Source organism: Athene cunicularia, assembly GCF_003259725.1.
Source record: "Athene cunicularia isolate RWA chromosome 1 unlocalized genomic scaffold, athCun1 chr1_part2, whole genome shotgun sequence".
NCBI lineage: Eukaryota > Metazoa > Chordata > Aves > Strigiformes > Strigidae > Athene > Athene cunicularia.
This window is the reverse complement of record NW_020799092.1, coordinates 66,295,314-66,316,730: the sequence shown is the minus strand read 5'-3', so window position 1 is coordinate 66,316,730 and position 21,417 is coordinate 66,295,314. Positions and strand designations below refer to the sequence as shown.

The following is a 21,417-nucleotide window of genomic DNA, read 5'->3' as shown; positions in this document are numbered from 1 at the left end:
ATAAAATATAGCTGTAGTAAAAAGCAGACATTTAAAAACTCTTTCATTCTATCCTTCCTTTAAAGCATTTCTGATTTTGCTGTGGATGTTCTGCAATAAAACCTGTAAATATATAAATATAGCACTAATACCTGACATTGGACCGAGAGATGACACTGTAAAATCTCAGTACATCCTGAAGGTTACAGTAGTGCTGTGAATGTATAAACTCTAGAGCATTCTATCATTATGAAACATTATAATACAGTGAGCACTATAATTAATCCAAATTCAATGTAGGCATGGAATGGGAAGTTGCATCATCACTGAAACAACCACTTGCTTTAATTCTGCCTCCTTGCTAACATTAAGGATTCATGAAAATATAGATTGCATTACAGAAAATATGGTTAGTATTAGAGCAAGATCTAGAAATTCCAGGAGAGAACAAGACTGGCTTCTGATAGGAAATGTCCCTCTCTAAGTTCTCATAAACAACTGGAAATGGGGGTGAGTTAATCTCATGAGAGAGATGAACTGGTTTGAGTGACCAATATCAGGCCCACAGTAGAGTTAAGAACTGAATCCAGTTCCCCTAGATCCCAGATCACTGCTGTAGTATTGGCCTGAAGTATCCCAGAAATAATAGTTTCACAAGTAACCTGCTATTATATTCATATCAATTAAACCATAAAGTATGTGCAAAAATGGGTTTTTAATCTCATCAATGTAAAGTCGCAGCAGAAACTGCATCTGAATCAATCTAAACCCAGTGTGAGGTCAAAATGCTAACAGCTCGATTGCCAGAGGTCATTTTCCTAAAGTCTGTTATCTCAAAGTGTAAGTTTATGACCTATTGTGGTGTCTTATAAAAGGTCTTTCAAGAACAGAAAAATTAGAATGGCTCCTTTCCTAAAGTGCTGCTTTGTTTTAAAAAGGAATGTATCATTGGAAGATTTTTCCTCCAGTAATATAGTAGCAATATAGTAAATTACAGCAGCAAAATTAACCAAATGGGTTTTGGCCCCCTCCTCCTGATCAGGCCATCTGTAAAAGCTCAGTTGTTGACTTTCTTCCACACTGAAGCTGCTTCTAGGCAAACAGAAAAATCTTTTCTCCTGTGTGTTACTTTACTACTGCCTAGCTAAAACCAAACAGTCAGAAGAGGTCATTATTCGGGGTGATCTGTTTGATGTGCCATGCACAGAAGCTCACGTGCTAGCTTTTACTTTCTCCCTAGTTTGCAGAAATCTTTATCTCCTCTTCCTCAGACTCATTCTAGAAACATGTAATTTCAGCCTCCATCAAAACCCAAAGCAACCTTTAAAAATGATCAGTAGCCAAAATTGTCATTGCAACCTGCTTGTCCTGCGCGGTCTGTGGATTTCTGGCAAACAGATAATAGAGGATCCACCGTATTTTCATAAATGACATTCTCAGACTAGTTTATCCACTTCTGTCAACTGCACAGCTCATTCCCCTGAAAGGCCAGAAGCAGAACAAACTATTAACTTTTTTTTTTTTTTTAAAGCAATTGACGCTTGCCTGTTCCATAGGGTGCCTGAACTATTTTGCTATTTGTTGCACAATATGCTACAGAAGTTCTCATACAAGCAAGAATGCTGGACAATGGGTCCTTTTCTTAAGAAAACACTATGATCTATAGCCCATGGTATGTATAGTAAGAAGACAAAATACAATCCACTGTCTGACAACACACTAGAGTCTACAAACTGTCATAATCAATATCAACTGTCACAATATGCAAGAGCTTCCCAGCATTCACAACAGCTATTCTGACACAGTTAATAAATCACGGAAAAAGCCCGGTGTGAGATACCACACAGCCTCCTTGTTCCACAGGCAGCACAAAAGAAAATCGGGCACGGACGTATAGCTGCAAAATGAAGTTGTGCTTTAAAAGGTAATTTGGCTTTTTGCAGCCCTGTTGAAGAGCATTAAAATAAAAAATAAAGTAAAAAGGAGCTGAGCATGTACTATAGGCAACAGAAGAGCAGCATGGCTAAGCAGCCGGCTGCACAAACACTTCTTTCATATCACCAGCAAGTCTGAGAGCAGCATCATGGGATCTGATCATCCATTCATTCACAAATTCATGGAAAGTTGAAACAATCTGTGGTTTTATGGGACCAAATTAGTATCTATTCTACTGTAAACAGACAATATTCACTTTGAGAGCTGGAACAAGTGCCATAAAGAAAGTGGAAATTTTGTCCTCATCTTTACTGAGAATTGAATTAAGCCCTAAATACACAATAATACATGTGTTTTGAGATTCACAAGTGAAATACTCCATGAAAGTTTCAAATGTTTTCTGCCAAATATGTCAGAAAAATAATATTAGGAAGTACTGTTTTATGGAGTGGTAATACTTTATGGCCTTTCACTGTCTGACATGCCTACCATATGCAGCTATCTGATACACATGCACAACCAATCTGTTACTCTGTTAAAAAGGCTCTAACATTCTGATTTTTCAAAGGTCTTATAATACAGCTATAAAAAGTCCCTATCATGTTTTGGCAGATGCAAGACGGCTTCAGTCAGGGGTGTGAAACACCCTTCAAGTGATGCTACACAGGAGAAACTCTGGCTACACTTTACTCTTTGGAGCAGACCTTCACACAGATGAATACATACACATATGCAAGGCTTAGCTGTCACTGGTTCTCACAGCCATATCATCTGCTTGGCTTCAGCAAACTGGCTGGATGCAGGAGTCTTCCTGAAGGAGCTCTAAAAACACAGGCCGTGCTGGCAGATGGGATGTGTAAGTATCCTGCTAAGAGTAGTTTGAGTGGACAGCCTGGATCTTATCAGTCCAAGCCACCCAGACAGCCTGAGAAAAGGGAAACACAGGACGGGACAAGGAGGAAGACAGGATCCAACTCATCTTTTTGTGGGCTTGGATCCTAAAACCCTTGTACCAATGGGTTTTGTCACTCTGTCCTCAAGTTTCTCTTCTGTAAAGTGGGGACAATGGCACTTCCATGTACACTATGAAGTAGGTGATGAAATGCTGAGATAGTGGGATAATGAAGGCAACATAAATATCCTAAATAAATCATAAAAGGTTATTTCAAAAGCTGTTGCAGCCAAGTTTATCAAAAACAAAGTGGAAAGATTAAAATAAAAGACTCCTAGCATCTCACACATCAGTGAATGGACAAAAAGGATTCTGGATGGCTGAGTGCCTGCACAGAAGAGGTGTTCATTAATAAATGCAGTCCCTGCACACTGAATTTATGTTCTGGCAATATTATTTTAGGTACATTTTCTACAAAAGAAATTTCCAGAAGGTGAAAATCAAAGCAGACTGTTGTCTTTTGTGTCACTGTCATTATTGAATAGGCTCCTTAAAAACAGAACTACTCATCCTCATCCTCCATCAAACTGATGAAAAGATTTAATAGCAACCACACACCCTGACACATTACAAAGTAAAAAGAAGACGGTAAGGCTGACAAACAAGCTTGAACCTCTCCAAAATACACTAATAACTAAGTATTGATTAAACAGTCATTGTTTCATTATTACCTTTACAAACTTAATCAAATCTGAGACTTTAATCTCAGCTTTCGATCTTCTGGCAGTCCATAAACCAAAGAATTTTATTATCTGGAAATGTAAACACAGCAAAGCTTAACTGAAATGCTTATTTGGCAATGGCAGCACCTGGCCAGAAAGGTTCTTTTGTTTGTTAAGTTGGCAGAAATAAAATAATTAATACATTTTTTGGCTTATTACATACAAAGTTCTTAGGGCTAATTATGAAAGCTGCGTATTTTATATGAATACTTTACCATCAGAGTTTTCTTTCATAGATATCCCAACCCAAATCTATTCTAATTCTGATTTATAATGCATCTGGAAATAACAAATGTCAGAGTTTACAATAGCCACACAAGCTCCTTTGCTAGCAAAATGTAGAATAAGGACACTTTATAGGTTCAAATAGCCTCTTGCTCCTCCCAGCTCATAAGAAGCAGGTATGCCCATGGGTAGCAGCCATTGCTTGGTAACATGCATTGGAATGATCAAACCTCCATCCTGCATTGCATCCAGCCATGTCTTTACATATGAGAGGTAACACACACCTAGTCCAGCACTAAACCTTGAATTACTGATGAGGATGTCATACTTTTAGTGTCCTCCCCACTGCTTGGGTGACAGTAGCACATAAGTAGCACCACTTTGCAGAACAGAGACTGCAGGCAATACCTTGCTGTCTGAGCAGAGTTGGAACGCAAACTATGCTTCTCCCTGAGCAAAGAGAAGTAAAAAATCAGTAGATGTCCATAACAGTGAGATGCATAGTCCTGTGCTAAGCTTCAGTTTGCCTCAGAAAGTCTGCAAGTCTTGCAGGGCTGAGTCCCTTCCTTGCATGGTGCTTCTATCACTATGGAAACAGATTTAAAATGCATAAAATATCAGTGTATTAACACCACCCCTTTCAATGCACTGCTTTAGGCACTACAAAGCTTCACTTCTATGAGTAGAAATAAGAAGTCTATGAGCATCCATAAGATAAACTCCTTAAAATATTTTCTACATTATGGAAAAGTTCAGGAGGTTATAGCCCAGAGAAAATATCCTGAAAGAAAGTAAACTGCATAGAAAAGGGAGGTGGGAACCTAGGATGCTTTGCTGAAACAGCAGAAAACATGACCAGAAAGGAAAATGAAAACAGGCATAATTGTGAATTTACAGAGACCCTACCTCAGGGTCTTCCTAGTTATCAAGCAGCCTCACTGGAGGGGTGTTTCAGGACAGAAACTGTGTATGTGACCCCAGTTTAAGCGTGTCTTCAGGGCACCTTGTCAAAGGACACAGGGGCTGTTGTTGGCCTTAGTTTTGCAAAAGACCAGAGAGATGGGCAGTGGCAAATGTCCCCTGTGCATCCCTAAGTAGTCCCTGTTTTGTGGTAGGAACAGATGAAAGTACAAATGTCTCTTTTGCTAGAGAAAAGTGATATTAAATGGTGCAATAACAGAAAAGTAACATCCATGAGAATTACACTCCATAATGTATTGTGTATACCATTTCTTAGACAGGCACTAATGGATTCTGTCAAAGCCTCCCTTTCCTTGGGACTGGAAATGCCACTGACGATCAATTCCTTCTTTATATCAAGTTTGATGAAATGACATGAAAATGATTCCCCTCAGCCACATGAAGCTTATGTTACTGCTTTTGTCCCTTCGTTTCAGGCTGCCAGGCTCAGCTCCATGCTGACTGCCAACACAAGTTGTGGGCTTTGGAAAGGATATATAGAAATATTTATCTATTACTCACACAGTGCCAAAGGTTCATGCTGGAACCACTGCTCTGAAACACCGAAGCCCAGGTCTGCTCCAAAGCCCACTATGTCAACAGGAAGATTCCCATTGACTTCCATGGGCTTCACTCCCAGCCAAAATTGGGCCTAGAGCCTAATTCCCTGAGTCCTTGCCAGTGCACTCACACAGAGCTTCACTCCTGACCTGGCAACCCTAAAGAAGAGCAGCAGTCTGCCCAGGAAAAGGCTCAGGATTGAAAACCAAAGCGGCGGGAACAGAAAGCAAAAGATGAGGGAAGAGCAGGCCACTAGAAACAAGCAAGATGGACTGCACAGTATGAGCTGCAAAGGCTGTAAGGGTTTTCCTAAAATCAGGTGTCTGAATCTGTACCTTGACATCTCTAAATTTCCAGGAAGGCTGAGCAGCTGCAGCCCCCCTTCTGCAGATGCTCTGTTTTGAAAATAGTGGCCAGTGTTGCCCATCATCCTTTGAAGAAGAGAGGGTTCAGAAGGGTCACAGGAAGAGGGAGAGAAAGACATCGTTACCTGGTGTTATGGGGGAATTTTAGATCATAGGGTGAGGTAAACGAGAAGGCAGCTGAGCCTCATGGCATATGCAAGCATACCGGCAATAGGGGTTCAGTCCTGAGTAAAACATATCTTTGGGACGAAAAGAAGGTGTGTGGGATTAAACTAGTCCAAGGCTGGAAGATTGCCAGAGGACAGGCAATGATCCACACTTACACAGAGTGAGCACCTACGTATGACTGCACCAGCGACCAGCTCTCCCTACATCACCATTAACCACACTGCCTCCAGCACCGTCCCACTGCCACTGTGGCAGCTCAGAGCAGCGGAGGGGTCTGCCCTGGTCCACCCAGGACACGGGGTACATACCTGGGTTGTGGCTGTGCCAGCTTGTGCCCTGCCTCTGCACTGACCCATGGCAATGTTAGCCACATCTGCACTTCTGAAATGATGTCGGGGTCGGTGCAAGCAAAGGATCCCAATAAGTCTGTCCAGACACTTCCAGGCAAAGCCACCTCTAATGCTCAGAGGCTGCAGATACTTTTAAAAAAACTTGAAATCAAACTTCCATGTACTTCTTTTTGAAAGATGAGTCATCTCTTCATCCTGACAGAGATGGCCATCTGGAACACCTGGGGAGGGTGGGCAGTGGGACTTGGGACTTGAAGCTCATGGCAGCTCTCACTCCATGGTCCCCTTGGCAGCAGACAGTGCAGTACCAGCTAAATCAGACAGCTAAAAAAACCCAAGCTGTGGGAGGAAAAACTGTCCATAAAGCAACTGCAAATTCCCAGCATGTGCAAGAGAAAAAAAACAAATTAATTTCTATTTAATTTATTTATTTATTAAATTTATTAATTTAATTCCTTATTTTTAATGTGACCTGTGCTGTTCAGGATTATTTACTTTGTACACAATACTGAAAAGAAAAAAAATAAACGTTTTTCAGTTTGCAGCTTGAATAGGGGATTAAGAATGAATTGATACCAACTGGATTGCTCAACATTGTACAAGATTAACATTAGCTTTTCTGAAACCACCGCATGCAAGCTGAGAATTCTGAAATGTTAATTAGGTTGATAACACTAGTCTGGGGGAATATTTCTGGAGGGTGGGAAGTAAAGCAAGTTGGATGTGCTGGCAGGAATAAGCACTCTTCAATTCTGACTGCAGCGAGGCTGAAAATACATCTAACTTCCCTGACTGCCCTCCTGCAGCATCACTTCTTGCTCTTCAGGTACCTGGTGCACATGGGGGACAAGATGCAGGCAGGGGAAGCTGGCAGGGACGCAGCAGTGACAAGGGAGACAAGGAAACAAGTCCCTGTCCTGAGCAGAAAGCACAAGTAGAAAGGATGAAGGATGTATGATACGTGGGAAGATAATGTAAGCAGACTAATAACCAGCTCCTTCCAGATCATATTACTGATGAGATTTTCCTGCTAGTTAAAATGCAAAACGATTTTCCTTCTTGGACTCTGCACATCTCCCTGTGCCTCAGTTAGTTTTCCTTGTTAGCAAGGACTGGCATTCCTCCTCAGCCCGGCCAGCTGGGCAGTGGGGCTGAGCCTGCCCCAGTGTCGCGGCTCTGGCCAGCTCCCTGCCTGCCGTCACCGGCAGCGCTCCCCTGCCCAGCGCCTTTGCACAGCCCAGGAGCCCACCCCGCTGCTGCTCCATGGCCAGCACACCAGCTGCAACATAGCTTTTAAACTCCAGTTGAAGAGGTGGGTTTCCATTTCATGCTAATGTCCACGGAAACTGCATTTTATGGCACTCATCGGACCTGTTCAGATTAAAAAGCCCACTCCAGATAGCTACACCAGATGGATTCACAGGCTGACTTGCTGGGGGCTCCACTACCTCCATAAAGCTTGATCTCGTTTCATATATAAGCAAAACTATTGCCTAATTACTGCAATAATTTTTAAGCTTCTCTGAACTTTAAAGGGAGAGTGTTTTAATATCATTAACATTTTCATTCTAATTAAATGCATAGCTGAATGTCCATAGTTAAAAGATGGTTTCCCAGCAGGCTCGCATTGCCTGAATCCACATCTTGCAGTGCACCTCAGCAGTGGCCACAGTGGCTTGGACAGGGCACTGCTGGGCAGGGGGAGATGCTGGTAAGCATCAGGGTGCACGAAGCCCAGGCAAGGGAGAGCAGTCATCTGCTCACCCCACAGCCAAAGAGCTATTCATAGGCAACACAACCTTCCCAGCTGTAACCAGCTGAATATAGGAGTTGAAACAGGTTTCTTAAAGATCCATGAAAGCACCAGACAAACTAAACTGCAGTCATGGGATGCTCCAGCAGTAATCTCCATTCAGGCCACTGTCTTCAAGTAAATGATGCATTTTGTATAAAGTATGATAACAGCAGCATGTTTACCCCAAGACACACTTTTACTTCACTAACCCCACTTCAAAAGAGAGAGCCTCCGCTTGGGGTGCCTGGCTGAGCTGCTGGGGGAGAAACCAACTGAGTCACCACAAAAGCCTCCATTCTCCTCATAGCTACACATCCCCTGCAAACATTTTTACTCACTCAGTATAATTAAAGCAAGAACTTCCCCAGGCAAGCCAGGGCTCCACTCAAATCTCTCACTTTGCAGTTTCAAAGCAGGAGTGGATTTTAGGGACGGCAAGAGGGTGGGAAGAGTTGGACTGGGGGCCTGGAAGCTTCAAAACTGGGAGCAGCAATAAGGAAATAGCTTCTCTGCTTCAGTGTTTGCACCCATACTGCATATTAGTAACCTCAAAGGGATCCTTTCAAAACCGTATCAGCAAAATGAAATCTATCAGGTTTATTTTTCTAAATGTCTCTATATTCCCATGTTCCTTTTGCCTGGAGATATGCTCTGCTCCTTGCTGCAAACCACGGAGACGTTTCCTGCTGGATGGAGTTCAGGTTTGCTATCTTGACTGAAAAACAAAGGAGGGAACAATGAAAAAAGATGATGCTCACATTTTTCTGATTTCATTTCTGTTTATAGACAAGCTTTCAAAACAGTTACATAGCAGCTGAAAGAGTTACTGATATACTGGGCAATGCAGAAACTTGTTCAGCCCCCTGAAACTGAAAAACCACCAGAAAAAATCAGCTGTGGTAGCTCAACAGGTTGCTGACTGTGCTCATGCTCTGCTGAAGCACAGCCTGGGAAACTAAGAGGGTTCTCAGGCATACATGTATTTTTTTTCAGTTTTCTGTAGTTTGAGTCACATATGACCATTTGCAAATTAATACAAGGGAAAAACAGAGGCCTATTTATCCAGGGAAGGACAAGCAGTAATGGCTATGTATCAGCTTCCATATGCACTGGGCACAGGGGGTTTGGTTCAGCTACTCCTTCTGCCCCAGGAGATTTGAACATGCTCAAACATGAGGGACCCGCACAAGCAGGGTAACACTCTCATGCTGCTTTAGTTCACACCAAATTTGTTGATGGGAGCAATGACTGGGGCATAGATGTCCCATGTGTAAGACTCATGTCCTAAAAGAAAGGTTTCAGAGGCTTTATAACTCTATTTTCTCCCTTTCTCTCTCAAGTTCAATTAATGTCTAAGAGTTTTAATGAGAAGTAGATCAAAATGAAGAGAAGTGATAGGAAGCATCAAGGTCCATCCACTGGGATCTGACACAAAATACAGCCATCTCCCACAGTCTGAAGAATTTAGACTTTCAATTAGCTTCACTTCACTGGAAATCCCTAGAATGGAAAATATTTTCTTCAACAAAATATCATGCTTTCACCCATTTTTGGTTTCAAAGGGAATAGGTCTTTTTTCTTACTAGATTTTCAATTGACCAGTTTTGCTGTTCTCTTCTGTTAATTGAGGTCTGCTGAGTTAAATAGAATAAGAAGGAAATAAGAAACTTGAAGAAATAAATTTAAGCAAATAAGGAACTGAAATAAAAGGTATTTGCTTGCATCATGAGATTTAAATAAATAAGAAGAAAAATAAAGAGGCAAAACCACGCTTACCTTACCAAACTTTTGTCATTTTGGGAAAGACTCACGAGCCACTGGCAATATTCATAGAAAAATATCCAGATTCCTTGCTGATAGGCAACCCCTACAATCTTTTAAAAACACAATGCAAAAGCAAAAAAAACCCATTTGATAGCTAACCATCTACGTGTCACTGGCCACTAGCAATGAGATCATTGTGTTTTTGGCTGCATGGTCAACTGAGAAGATTATTCTTGGATCCCTGCCGTTAGAACTAGTATGCTGGACACTGATCAAAAAGGACAAAGCACTTGTTTCCTGTTTCTACAGTCCTGAACCTGCAGTGGGTATTTTTCTCTCCAAAACTTTCCCAGAGAAAAAAGCAGCCCCACAGACAAAATTAGGAGAATGCAAGAGCTTGATTCCTATTGCTGTACATCATGTTGGGAAGCCAATGAAGAGAAAGGGCAGGTTAAATTATAACAGAATAAAATGGGTAACATCAGTGACTTGGAGCGACCGGTGAAATGCAGAAACTACACTGATCTTCAGAAAGATACTGTAATCTCAAATGCCTATCTAATGATTTCTATTCAGCTGAGCTGTAGAATGGAGTCATAACTACATGATTCACTTCTTTAAGAACCGGATAAGGTTTTCTGACAGACACTTTGTATGACACAGATTTGAGTGAAACAAGTATTTTGCATTCTAGGACTAATATAAGGCTACCCAACAATTTCCATAATTTCCTTTAAAGGAATTTACTGTACTGTGTAACAGAGGAAAACACTTCTGCTCTCAGTACATCCTTGATCTTACCACAGGATTAGCAGGGCATGACCAGGAGCGTGCCAGGCTAAGACTCTGCCCAGCAGTCTCATGCTTCTGGCCAAGGGCAGGGTGACTGCGTCTTCCTCTTCTGGGTGACGGTTCTTTCCTTCCTAATCTGCCAAGGCTGCAGACAATCCAGACAAGTGGTATTTGGTGAGGTCAAGGTATCCAAGAGCAAGCAGAGACTCACTGCAGGAGAGTGACAACACCCAGCAGGCATATGCCCACCACTGAGCCAGGCACGATGACTCCTTGTGCCACCTGCATCATGTGCAGCACAAAGTTTTACCGGTGCAGTGACAATTTATCAATCGTTTCCAGGCATCCCTTTGAAACTATTGCCCCTACCAGATTGCTGAATATCCTGACATCCAGTAGCAAAGCCCTCGCTTTCAACCTAAGCAATATTTCCAGAGGAACATTTTGAAAAGAGGACACATCCAGTGAAAGCTGGACATACAGTGACCTTAATGGTGCCACAGAAGCAGGACTTTTTCTCATGGAATAAATTATCCATGAAGAAGTTTCATTGTACACTGGGTTTTCTCAAGGCTTGTGTTTTCTACAAAGTCTAATGAATATTTATCTCTCCTTCATTATAGTAGCCATAGATTGCTATCAATATCTTTAAAGGCATTCTTTTTCATTGTTTTAGTTGTATTTTATGGAAAAATATAAAATACTGAACCTATGAAAAAATCCTCAAAACCTGTCACCATTAATGTTGAGCCTTAAAATGTAAATCATACAGGGAAAGCATGAAAATCCTCATTCTAGGAACACTTACCCGTATAGTCCCACTGATATCAGCAGAGCCTGAGCATTATGGGACTGTTGGACATGAAGCCTTCAGCCCGAGCTCCCAGACTGTACTTTGGTATGACTCCAAGACAGTGCGGCCTCCCGAGAAACCATTGAGTCAGAAGGGCGAGATTTCACCAAGCATTAGTACAGGTCCTATCACCTTCCCATAAAACACAGCAAAACCCTGTGTCGGCCACTTGTATACATGTAATATGGGATAAAAAATTATCCCTGAATCAATATAAATACTGATTTTATTTTTTAAAAATACTTTTTAAAATTCTGTACTACATGCTGTGAAAAGCAGCTGTCTGCAAATCAGGATTTACTCTGCAAAGAGCTTATCTGAATTCCTGCAGGATGCTTCATACCGTGGAGTCATTTCCCAAGAGCTCAGATAATTGCTGAAGTTTAATTAGTAGAAAGGATTTGCTGTTTCAGTGTGCACAGAACATTTTTTTCACCTGAGCTCTGAGGTCATCTGTATGGACAGGACATCAGCCCTTGAGTACAGCCACTCGTACTCTCTCTCCACTGATAAAATTAGACTTACATCATAGCCTCAATAGAGTGATTATAGTTCTCAGAAGTAGATTTTGGGTATTTTTTAAAGCTTCCTCAGTTTTCAAAAACCTCTTTAGCCCTGTTTAGATTTAGGCTGATATTTCTGTACTTGGCCAGTCCTGAGCATCTTCATGAAAGAGCTTCCTAAAGACTGACAGGGCACCCAGTCACTGCACTGGGTTAATAACCCCTGCAAACATCCTACATGAGCAGACTCACTACTTCTCTCCACAGGGCATATCAGAAACTCCTCACTGCCTCCCAGCCTGCAAGAAACCTGTTGATATCTGAGGTGGGTTTCTCAGATAGCCAGATCCTATCCATGGTGGTCTGCAGCTGCAGGACCTCACAATGCTGGCTGCCTGAAGCATTAATTCCCTTGATTGTCTCACAGGTGGACTCCTAGGAAACGGAAGTAGAGGTTCAGTATTTCTATGGAAAGAAGTATTTCTCTCTGGATATGACAGCTGGTGATGGGAAGAAAGGTAAAGCAGCTGCAACCCAGATCAGGAGAGGTTTATAGGGCTGCCGGGGTGCCTGAGCAGCACAGGCAGCAGCAGCTCAGCATGGGCTAATGTTAGTGGAAAGGACAGCCAAAACTCCTGTAAACGTGTGCCAGGAGGGGAGAGAGGGCTTCAGCATGCTTCAGGTCAGAGGCAGCACAGGCAGTGGTCAGCAGTGATACCTGGCTGTCACCTAACCCAGCTCCACAACTTGTCACGCGGATGTCATTCCTTGTGTCAAATAAACACAGAGCAAGATGCACACAAAAGTATCATGACAGCTGGATGCAGAATCTGCAGGAAGTGTCTAGTGGAGAAAAAACATTTTGAGCAGAAATCTTCTAATGTTTTGTCACTGAAACAGCTGACTCCTGCGGCTGCTAACAAGAGGTGGATGCCACTCTTCCTCAGTGCCCCCAGAGGAGCAGAGAATTACCCCAGAGAAGCTGTCTTTCACTCCTCTTTCTTTTTTTTTTTTTAAATCTTTCTGCCTTCCCAGCCAAAACAAACTGCTGTATTTGTAGCTACAAGGAGGCAGAGGTAGAACAGGACAGCTCACATGAGCTACGCTGCGCAGCGAAGCAAAAGAGAACTCCCAACAGTGCATTTCATGTGTAGGGGGAGACTCTTCACAAGCATGAAGCCTGTGGCCTGGGGTGTGTTTAGCCAGACTCAAGCCTTCATGACCTCTAACTTACTCTAATTTCATTACAGTAAAATTTAAAAGTGCTTCCCCAGTTGCCACACATATCTTCTACTTCAGTTTCATTAAAAAAAACCCGTTCAAATTAAGGATGTATGTGTAATTAAAAGTAAAAAAAAAAAAAAAAAAAAAAAAAAAAAAAAAAAAAAAAAAAAAAAAGCAGTAAAATTTCAAAAAACATTCAAGCTCAAAATAACATATTCTAGCCCTGAAAAAATTACCAATTTGTCTTTGCCTCTTTTCCAGAGACTTGTTTGGCAAAGACGACATTTCACAGTCTCATCTTACAGAAATCCAGCTCCATGTTCTCGCTCCAGGACTGGTGCCGGCTCCATGTTTAATAGCTAAATCCTTTCACATTTGTCTTTGAATGGGGCTCTTGTGAACAGGAAACTGTGCTGTGACACCAGGCTCCTATGCTCTTTAAAACAGCTCCAGCTCTGTAAAATGACCTCTCTCAACTGTCTTTCTCAGTTGGCTCAAGACATCTCCTACATGTTGTTTCTACAGTGGTAACCTGAGGTTTCAGAAAATGCTGTAACAGGTGGTTAAAGTTAAGTCAGCACCCAAAAAGAGGAAACATTTTAACATTACCTACTACACTTTTTTTCCCTTACATCCACAGTCTTAACCAGAATTTGGGTTTTTTTGGTACATGTCCATGACTCACACCCAAACACTCTTCAAAGCCAATAGATAGGATATTGCAATTAATATACATGATCATTTAACATCTGCTGCATTTTAATGAGTCATCTGGGAAGAGCAGGATGCTTTGGAGACCATGGCTCCTTAGGTCTCTGAGCGCACCTTGTACCTCCCTTTCACAACTGTTTAAACTTGCCCATCAAGTAATGATGTTTCTGTAATTACTTTAAAAGTACTGATCTCACTTGGTGCATGCTGTGCACTGCTGTGTAAATGGTGGGATTATACCGTCCTAGAAAATACCAAACAGTAATTCCAAATCACCAGCAGAAGTTGAGTAATGTGGTAACAAATAATGTGGCAATTATGAGGTTGTACGAGCATGAAATAAAGAATAATTCTCCATTAGCACTTATCACTGTAAAATAAATAGGGTGCTTCCCTCTCTCCTCTCTGAGTAGAGCAATGAATTCAGTGGCATGGAACTCACAAGCAGTCTTTACCCAAAGGAGTAAAGCAACCACTCTACTCTGCAATGTCTTTGGTGTAGTGGAGTTACTCTAGATTTGCACACAGGTACCAGAAGGCAGAATCTGGCCAAATCACTTTAAAAAGACTGAACTGCTTGAGACCTGAAAACCCACCTCTTAATACGCTGTTGCTCTAATTTCTCTTCTTAAAGCATCTGCACCAGTAATCAGAGGTGATCACTGAGCTCCATCCTGCACCTTTAATTAAAGCTGTTTCTGAAAGCCCTGTCTAGAGAGGCTAATCCCTCTCTCAGCTGCTAGATTTGCAAAGCAGGACAAAGAGGCAGATGCATGTTTGAGGAGGTGAACAGGGCCCAGTTTGGCATCCCAAACTGTCACAAAACATCTACTAATATTGAAGCCAACTGCTTCAAATGCAAATTGTCAACAGTCAGTAAAGAACTGGGGCAAAGCACAAGCAGGGGAAAACCATGAATTCAGATATGAAAATTAATCATTCAAGGATAACGACATATTATTTTTTGTTCAGTACTATCAGCCTGGGCTCGGGTCCTGTCAGCCCTTGTGTGGAGCAGATGCTTGTGTTGAAGCAGATGCAGAGACCTGCAGAGCTTGCAAAGAAAACGGAACGGTAGAAAGTCCTTTCTACAAGAGCTCAAAGGAGACAGGAAAGAAAGGAGACAGTCACACCAACAAAAGCAAATTCAATCCTCAAAGCAGTAGTGTAGTGACTCATAGGATCCTCATGAGCTGGGGAACTGTCAGAGCTCACCTTTCACTGTGGGCATGGCGCACTGAGATTTCTGCGCAGTTATGATCACTCTGCTGCCTCTACACGTGATGCATTGCCACTTATATCTGCTCTGACAACATGGTGGGGCTCCATTTCCCAGTATCGGATCTCCCCTATGTTTCATCTTGTCTCATGTGTCTGCCCCTTCCTCCACCTCCCAGAGTGGCCACAAAGTCCTTCCTTCTATTCGCACTGAAATTTTCTCTCTTCTGAGGCACCTATGGGAAACCACCTGCCTGTGATGGCAAGTGAGAGCAGGCACAAATGGCTTCAGTCATTGATGCCTTCTTCACATGTTAATGTGGTAAGGAAGGGTCCCAACTGCAAATGTAGATGTAAATGTACATGCTCTGAGTGAGCCTGACAAACTTCCACCATTTCTTTTTGCAGCCATAAGGGATGGATGTCTGTTCTGTGTTTGTACATCTTGCTCTGGGTTAGCAGGCTGCTGAAATGCTGGGGCTTCAACCCCAAGCCCCAGATTAAGGTTGACATCTGGGTGATTCCCACAGCCCTTCCCAAAGGGGGGGTGAGTTTGCCTTTAGGCTTCCCTCCAGGGAGCGGCCAGCCTGGCAGGGAGAGCCATGAGGTAAAGGAGCCCCAGGTGTCTGCATTAAGGAAGCAAAGGTCAAGTGTCCCACTTGGGGATAAGAGCTGGGACCACTGGCAGGAGGGGCAGTGTCTGTCTGTGAGGTGGAGGCACTGTGCAGAGTTCCCTGCTGGGGAAGGACCTCCTGCCTCCCTGGGACTGGGCTCCAGTCAGGTCTGGCTTTTGTAAACGTGGGCTGTGTAGAGATTCAGTATGTGGCTTCCTTAGTCTTATGTATTTGGTTTGTTGACTTGGTTGTCTCCTGTCCCTTCTATAGGAGACTGAATTTCACCATTTATTCCATCCATTGTTGGTTGTGCAGTGTCATTGTTGGGGTCAGTGGGATTGATGTCAATTATGTATATAATCTGACTGGTTTGTACCCCCAGCGCTCACCCGTATACTGACCCTTTTGTATCAAATACAATTTGGTTATTGGTTCATCTTTATACTAGGCCTAATAATTGGCAAAACAGCTGCTAACATACAAGATAACGGTAACAGAGCAGAGGAGTCTCTGCACAAAAGGATTTGTGGTCCCAGGGCATATGTTAGTGGAGAATTTACTGCAAGGCTTAGGAACTGCTCAGACTGACTGAGCTGCAGCTCCCACAGAGACTAACAAATGGAAAAGAACATACGTACCCAAAACTCTCCAAACTCACAGTCAAGAAGCAAACATGAGACAAAGACAAGGGAAAGAGACATGAAGTAAGGCACTGTGACTGGTAGCTTCATGGTGAAGAGCCAAGCCTATGGTCTGTAACAATGAGAAGGGAATGTGATGTTGCCTTCTGGGAGCTAGGATGGGATTAATACAATAAGCGTATGGAGGGAAGATCACCTCAGGAATACAGGGGAATTTTCTGAGTCAGTATTTTCAAGTGAAAACTAATGAGATGAGCAGCAGGCAAGTCAGCGCTTAATAGGATCATGCTAGAAATGTGAGACTAGAAAAGCCAAGCTGAAGCCCTCTCCAGGACTGCACTGGTACCCACTGAAGGTCAGCAGAGACATCACACAGCAGCCAAAAGGATGCAGGAGTGCTGCAGAAATGGACCTGCATTGGCAGGGCTCAAGAGTGCTTTCTGCGATGAAAGGTTAGTACTAAGATTAAATGGTCTTAAGCAAAGTGGGTGTTAACCTCCCTGCGTTCACAGCTGACAATTCAGAAGAGCTTCAAGATAAGTGAAAAAAAAAAAAACCAAAAAAACCAAAACCCAAAACAGGGGAGAAACTTGGCTCAGAGATCTCATCACTGACTCCAGAATATAGCATAAAAGAAAAGATAAATTAATTATTTTTCTTACTTTCTAAATATACATTCACACTTCTCAATTGTACACTGCAATACACATTACAAAAAAAACCATGATAATGCAGAAGAATAAAGAGGTGAAACATAATGGGAGTGAATAAATGGATGAAACTCAAAGCAACTCTAAGAGGAAACCGAAGTTGGACATCAGAAAGAGATCACAGCACAAAACAAACTTGTTTGGCTTTTCACACCATGCAAAAGGGTTGGGAATTTTAACACATTATGTGTTTTCACAGACAGTAATAAAAATATCTTTTTTTTTTTTATTCTGATAGCAGAACTATAGAACAATTCTGTGACACAGAAATAGTAGAATCTAATTACAAGAAAAGAGTCTTGAGAGGTCTTACGATTAAAGCAAGAACTAGCTGGTGATGCAACAACATGGTAGTTTAGTGCTAGTAATGAACACAGCAGCCAGTATATTTAAAAGTGATTTGCCAAATACAACAAGAAAATCTTTAATTTTAGTGATGCTATTACCTGCAGGATTCAGACATGACACCAGCTAATTTAACCCAACACAAACTTTACTGTTTGCACTTTTCTTACATAGACTAGTTACTGATTTTAATGATGCAGGTTGAATATCTTTAGAGTGCTTTTATTTGAATCACAGAAGTAACTTCCAGCCCACCTGGACCTGAGAGATGGACACGCTATGTTGAGTTTGCAAACTGCTGCATGCGCCAATCTAACTGGGAGTGCCACACCTACTTACTTTAACTATCACCTCCCCTAGGTCAAACTCTCTCTCTCTCACTGCTGGTTGCAGCCCATGCAGCCATGTGGGCTTGGCTCTTGGCATTTCATGAAGTCATCTGGAGAATGCACATTCTATAGTTCAAGCAGGGACTCCTTGCCGAGCGCAGGTTTCCTAGCCAGTGCGGCTTTCCTGCAGGCCCGTGCTGCTCTTCCTCTGGCAGCTCCCCCAGTGCGGCACAGATCCCCCAAGTACCAGTTTGTTCAGTTCAGTTAAACAGCCCCTTGTCAACGTGCCTTGGGAAAGGACAAGCTTTCCCTTCCAGTGAATGACAGAGACTGAAGCTCCCATATGGAGCTGGTTTCAGAAGGACGTACGCCTGTATTTAGCCTGGTGACACCACAACAGGCACCAAAAAGATGTTTGGGTTATTATATAAATTAAAAGTAGGAAATAGTTTCTCTTGATACCTTCATTACAAAAAGATACTAAATGGTTCATGTAAATTAATCCAGAAACACCAGACTTCCTAGTTAATCTATTTGATATATTGATAAAAATGAAATAAACAATAGAGCTTTTTTTAAAAAGTGAATTTTACACTACTTCTGAATCTTCTCTAACACCGCCTCTTGAGCCACCTGGTAACACTTTCAGATTTTAAGCTGCATTTTACCAGTAAAAGGTCTTTTAAAATGATGCCCACAAAGTTCAATGCAACATTTTGCTGTTTCTTGAGCAAGCACACCCTGCAGTCCACAGAACAAAGACATGATCTTTTACCTTAAACCAAATCCCAACCACCCAAAGGGCTCCACCAGGCACCTTGTGCTCAGATACACTGCACTGTAACCTTCCTGCTGCAGCATGGCAGCTCTGTCCTCATCTATCGTCCTCCACTATGAGAAACCTTCTGCCATCCTCCCCCTACCTGACAAGCTCGGGAGCCTGTTCTTCTTGACACCGCTGCCCCGGAGGAAGAAAATTACAAACGTTGGCTTACTAGATGGAAGTTGTTTAAATGTACTCCTCCTCCTTGCAAAGCTGAGAGTGAGGAGCTGAAAGGTGATGTGCGTGAGAGTCCCTTTGATAAGAGGCCAAGAACTGACACCAACAAGATAATCAGGCCTTCAAACAGGGCATGCACATCTGGGACAACTATCTCCAGCTTCCATCTGACAAGAGAATAATCCTATTAATATGAGTCTTTGACACCAGGTTGTGTGCCGAAGCAAAAGACAAAGATCAAATGAGTTTTACTTGGCTTATCTCTGGCTTTTATTGGTGTCCCAAACACCGACTCATGCAGTGCAAGGAAGGGGGGATTCTCCACCAAGGTGTTTTCTCATGGATAGGTTCAATCCCAGCTTGGTCACTTTGGGACCTTTTGCACTAAAGTTCCAACTATAGAAATTTTTTGGGAAAAAAAGCCTCTCAGACACAACTGCGAGCCTTCACACTGACCATCCAAAAAGCCAAGCCCTAAGTGCTGATCTCCAGCTGCCCCTCAGGAGGGAGCGCAGGGCTGTCCCCATGCTGTGCAGGGTAGTAGCACTCTCCTTGAAACCCTGTGCAGTGCTGGGTACTGCACATGGGTGAGGATGCCACCAAGGGCATGACACAACACCTCTTGCCCAGTGTTATGTCCAGCAACAGGAGCATCCACCTGGGCCGCTCAATGGGCTGCTCCATGGTAGGCTCTGTGAGAGCAGTGGGTCACAGAATCACAGAATTGTCCAGGTTGGAGAAGACCTTGAAGATCATCCAGTCCAAGCATTAACCTAACACTGACAGTTCCCAACTACACAGATCCCTCAGCGCTATGTCAACCCGACTCCTGAACACCTCCAGGGATGGGGACTCCACCACCTCCCTGGGCAGCTCATTCCAACCCCTAGCAACCCCTTCTGGAAAGAAATGCTTCCTAATATCTAGTCTAAACCTTCCCTGGTGCCTAAACCTTCCTGGGTCGTCTGACACAACGGAAGAAGTACATGAAATATCTGTCCCCAGTTCATATTGGCAGTGAGGGAGGGAGACAGCCTCTAGAGCACAGACTGGGTCGCTCAGGAAATGGACTAACCCTGAAAAAATGAGCAACTCGGCTCCAGTGGCTGATGTCAGCTGCTCCTGACTTCTGCCTCAGGTGAGTTGATTCATGCATTTTATAGCCATGTAGTATGAAAGATGCTATTGTTCCTCGAAGTTCCCCACAGGATGCAGCTTCCACCCTGCTCAGCCCTGTCCTTGCCTCCTTACCAATGGGGCCGAACCACAACTTTGCAACCCAACACGGCCAGCTTTCGAGAAGCTCAGCTCCAGGTCATTCCTTGACTATCACTTCTTTTCCTTCTCCTGAATCCAACTAACTGTGCCTCTGAGCACATAAGATCATGGGAGAAAAACTGATTGCAGACAAGGCTGCAGCTCAACCCCAGGCCTTTCAACTCTTTTCCTGATCTGGTTTTCGCTGCCTCCCCCGCCTTCGTTTTTTTCTCACCAGTCTGGTGTGGGTAATGAAGAGAGAATATGCATTTTGCCTCCAGCAAGAGTTTTTTTAGTTCAGATCAGCTGCCTCTGACTGGAGTAGATTCTGGTAAAGGAATTGGATGCAACCCACAGCAAGCTGAAGTCAGAAAAACCTGATGGCTCACTTACTGGCTACTTCAACAACAGACTCTACCCTGACCCTTTCTTGCCTGCAGCAGCTATGGTGCTTTGACGTACTGCTACTCTGCTGCAAAGAGCAAGACCCTACATGCACCTACAGCTCTTCTAGAGGTTGATTTGGGGCTGAGATGCACAAATGTCTGTGCTGCTGGAGACAGCTGGGGTTCTCCACACTGACCTGGTGAAGGTGACAGTCCTGCAGGACATCTGGCAGCCCGGCAGGACAGTGAGCCTGGGCGGGGACAGCCACCCTGTGCAGCTCTGCCCGGCCCGGACAATGGCTGAAATCACTGCCAGGCACTGCAGCCTCCGGCAGCCTCCCGGGGGAAAGCCAGCATTCAGGTGAATCCCATTAAAACCTCCCCAGCAATTAACCCACAGCTCTCAGTACAAGAAAATCAACTACTGCACCACGTTAAGTAACACATGTACATACATGAAAATACTAAAACGGAGCTTCAAAAGATACACTGAGGAGAGAGGAGGAGTTGGGGAGAATGAGAGCTGCCCAGAAAAGGAGCCTACAGCAGTTTTCGTCTCGTTGCCTTTGCCAGTTGTCTTTCATAAACAATGTTTGGGAGAAAAAGCCTCCATAAATGTCAACAATTGCAGTTTATTACATGATCCATGACCTATTTGTAAACTGACTCAATTTCTTAATTATATTTGCCTTTAGATGGTAAGAACCATACAAAAAAATTGGTATCTTTTGTGGAGCTCTAAGTGAGCAAATTACCAGCTTCCGGAGCCTTCCTAACATCTCAGCAGCTTCTGGCACAACCTCATTCAAGGAGGAGTATGGAAAAAAGAATATGTTTGTGAGAAAGAATATATATCATCTGTTATTCCCATATTGCTCCAAACCAGAGCAAACAGCCGAGCTCAGGTAAAACTCAGACACAGCATGCCTTCCTATGGCACTGAAGAGGGAGAAAATTCAGCCAGTTAGCTTGTATGGACTAGCATTTGGAAGATTTTAGCAACATTTTAGAACATGCTGGAAGAAGCACATTGATCTGTCTTCACTAGACTAATGCAG

General features: G+C 43.1%; 1 protein-coding gene across 6 annotated transcripts in view; it reads right to left on the bottom strand.

Annotated features, from left to right (window-relative positions):
• CELSR1 (cadherin EGF LAG seven-pass G-type receptor 1) overlaps window positions 1-21,417 on the bottom strand; it is a 174,361-nt gene that overhangs the window by 106,056 nt on the left and 46,888 nt on the right. The window lies entirely within an intron of this gene.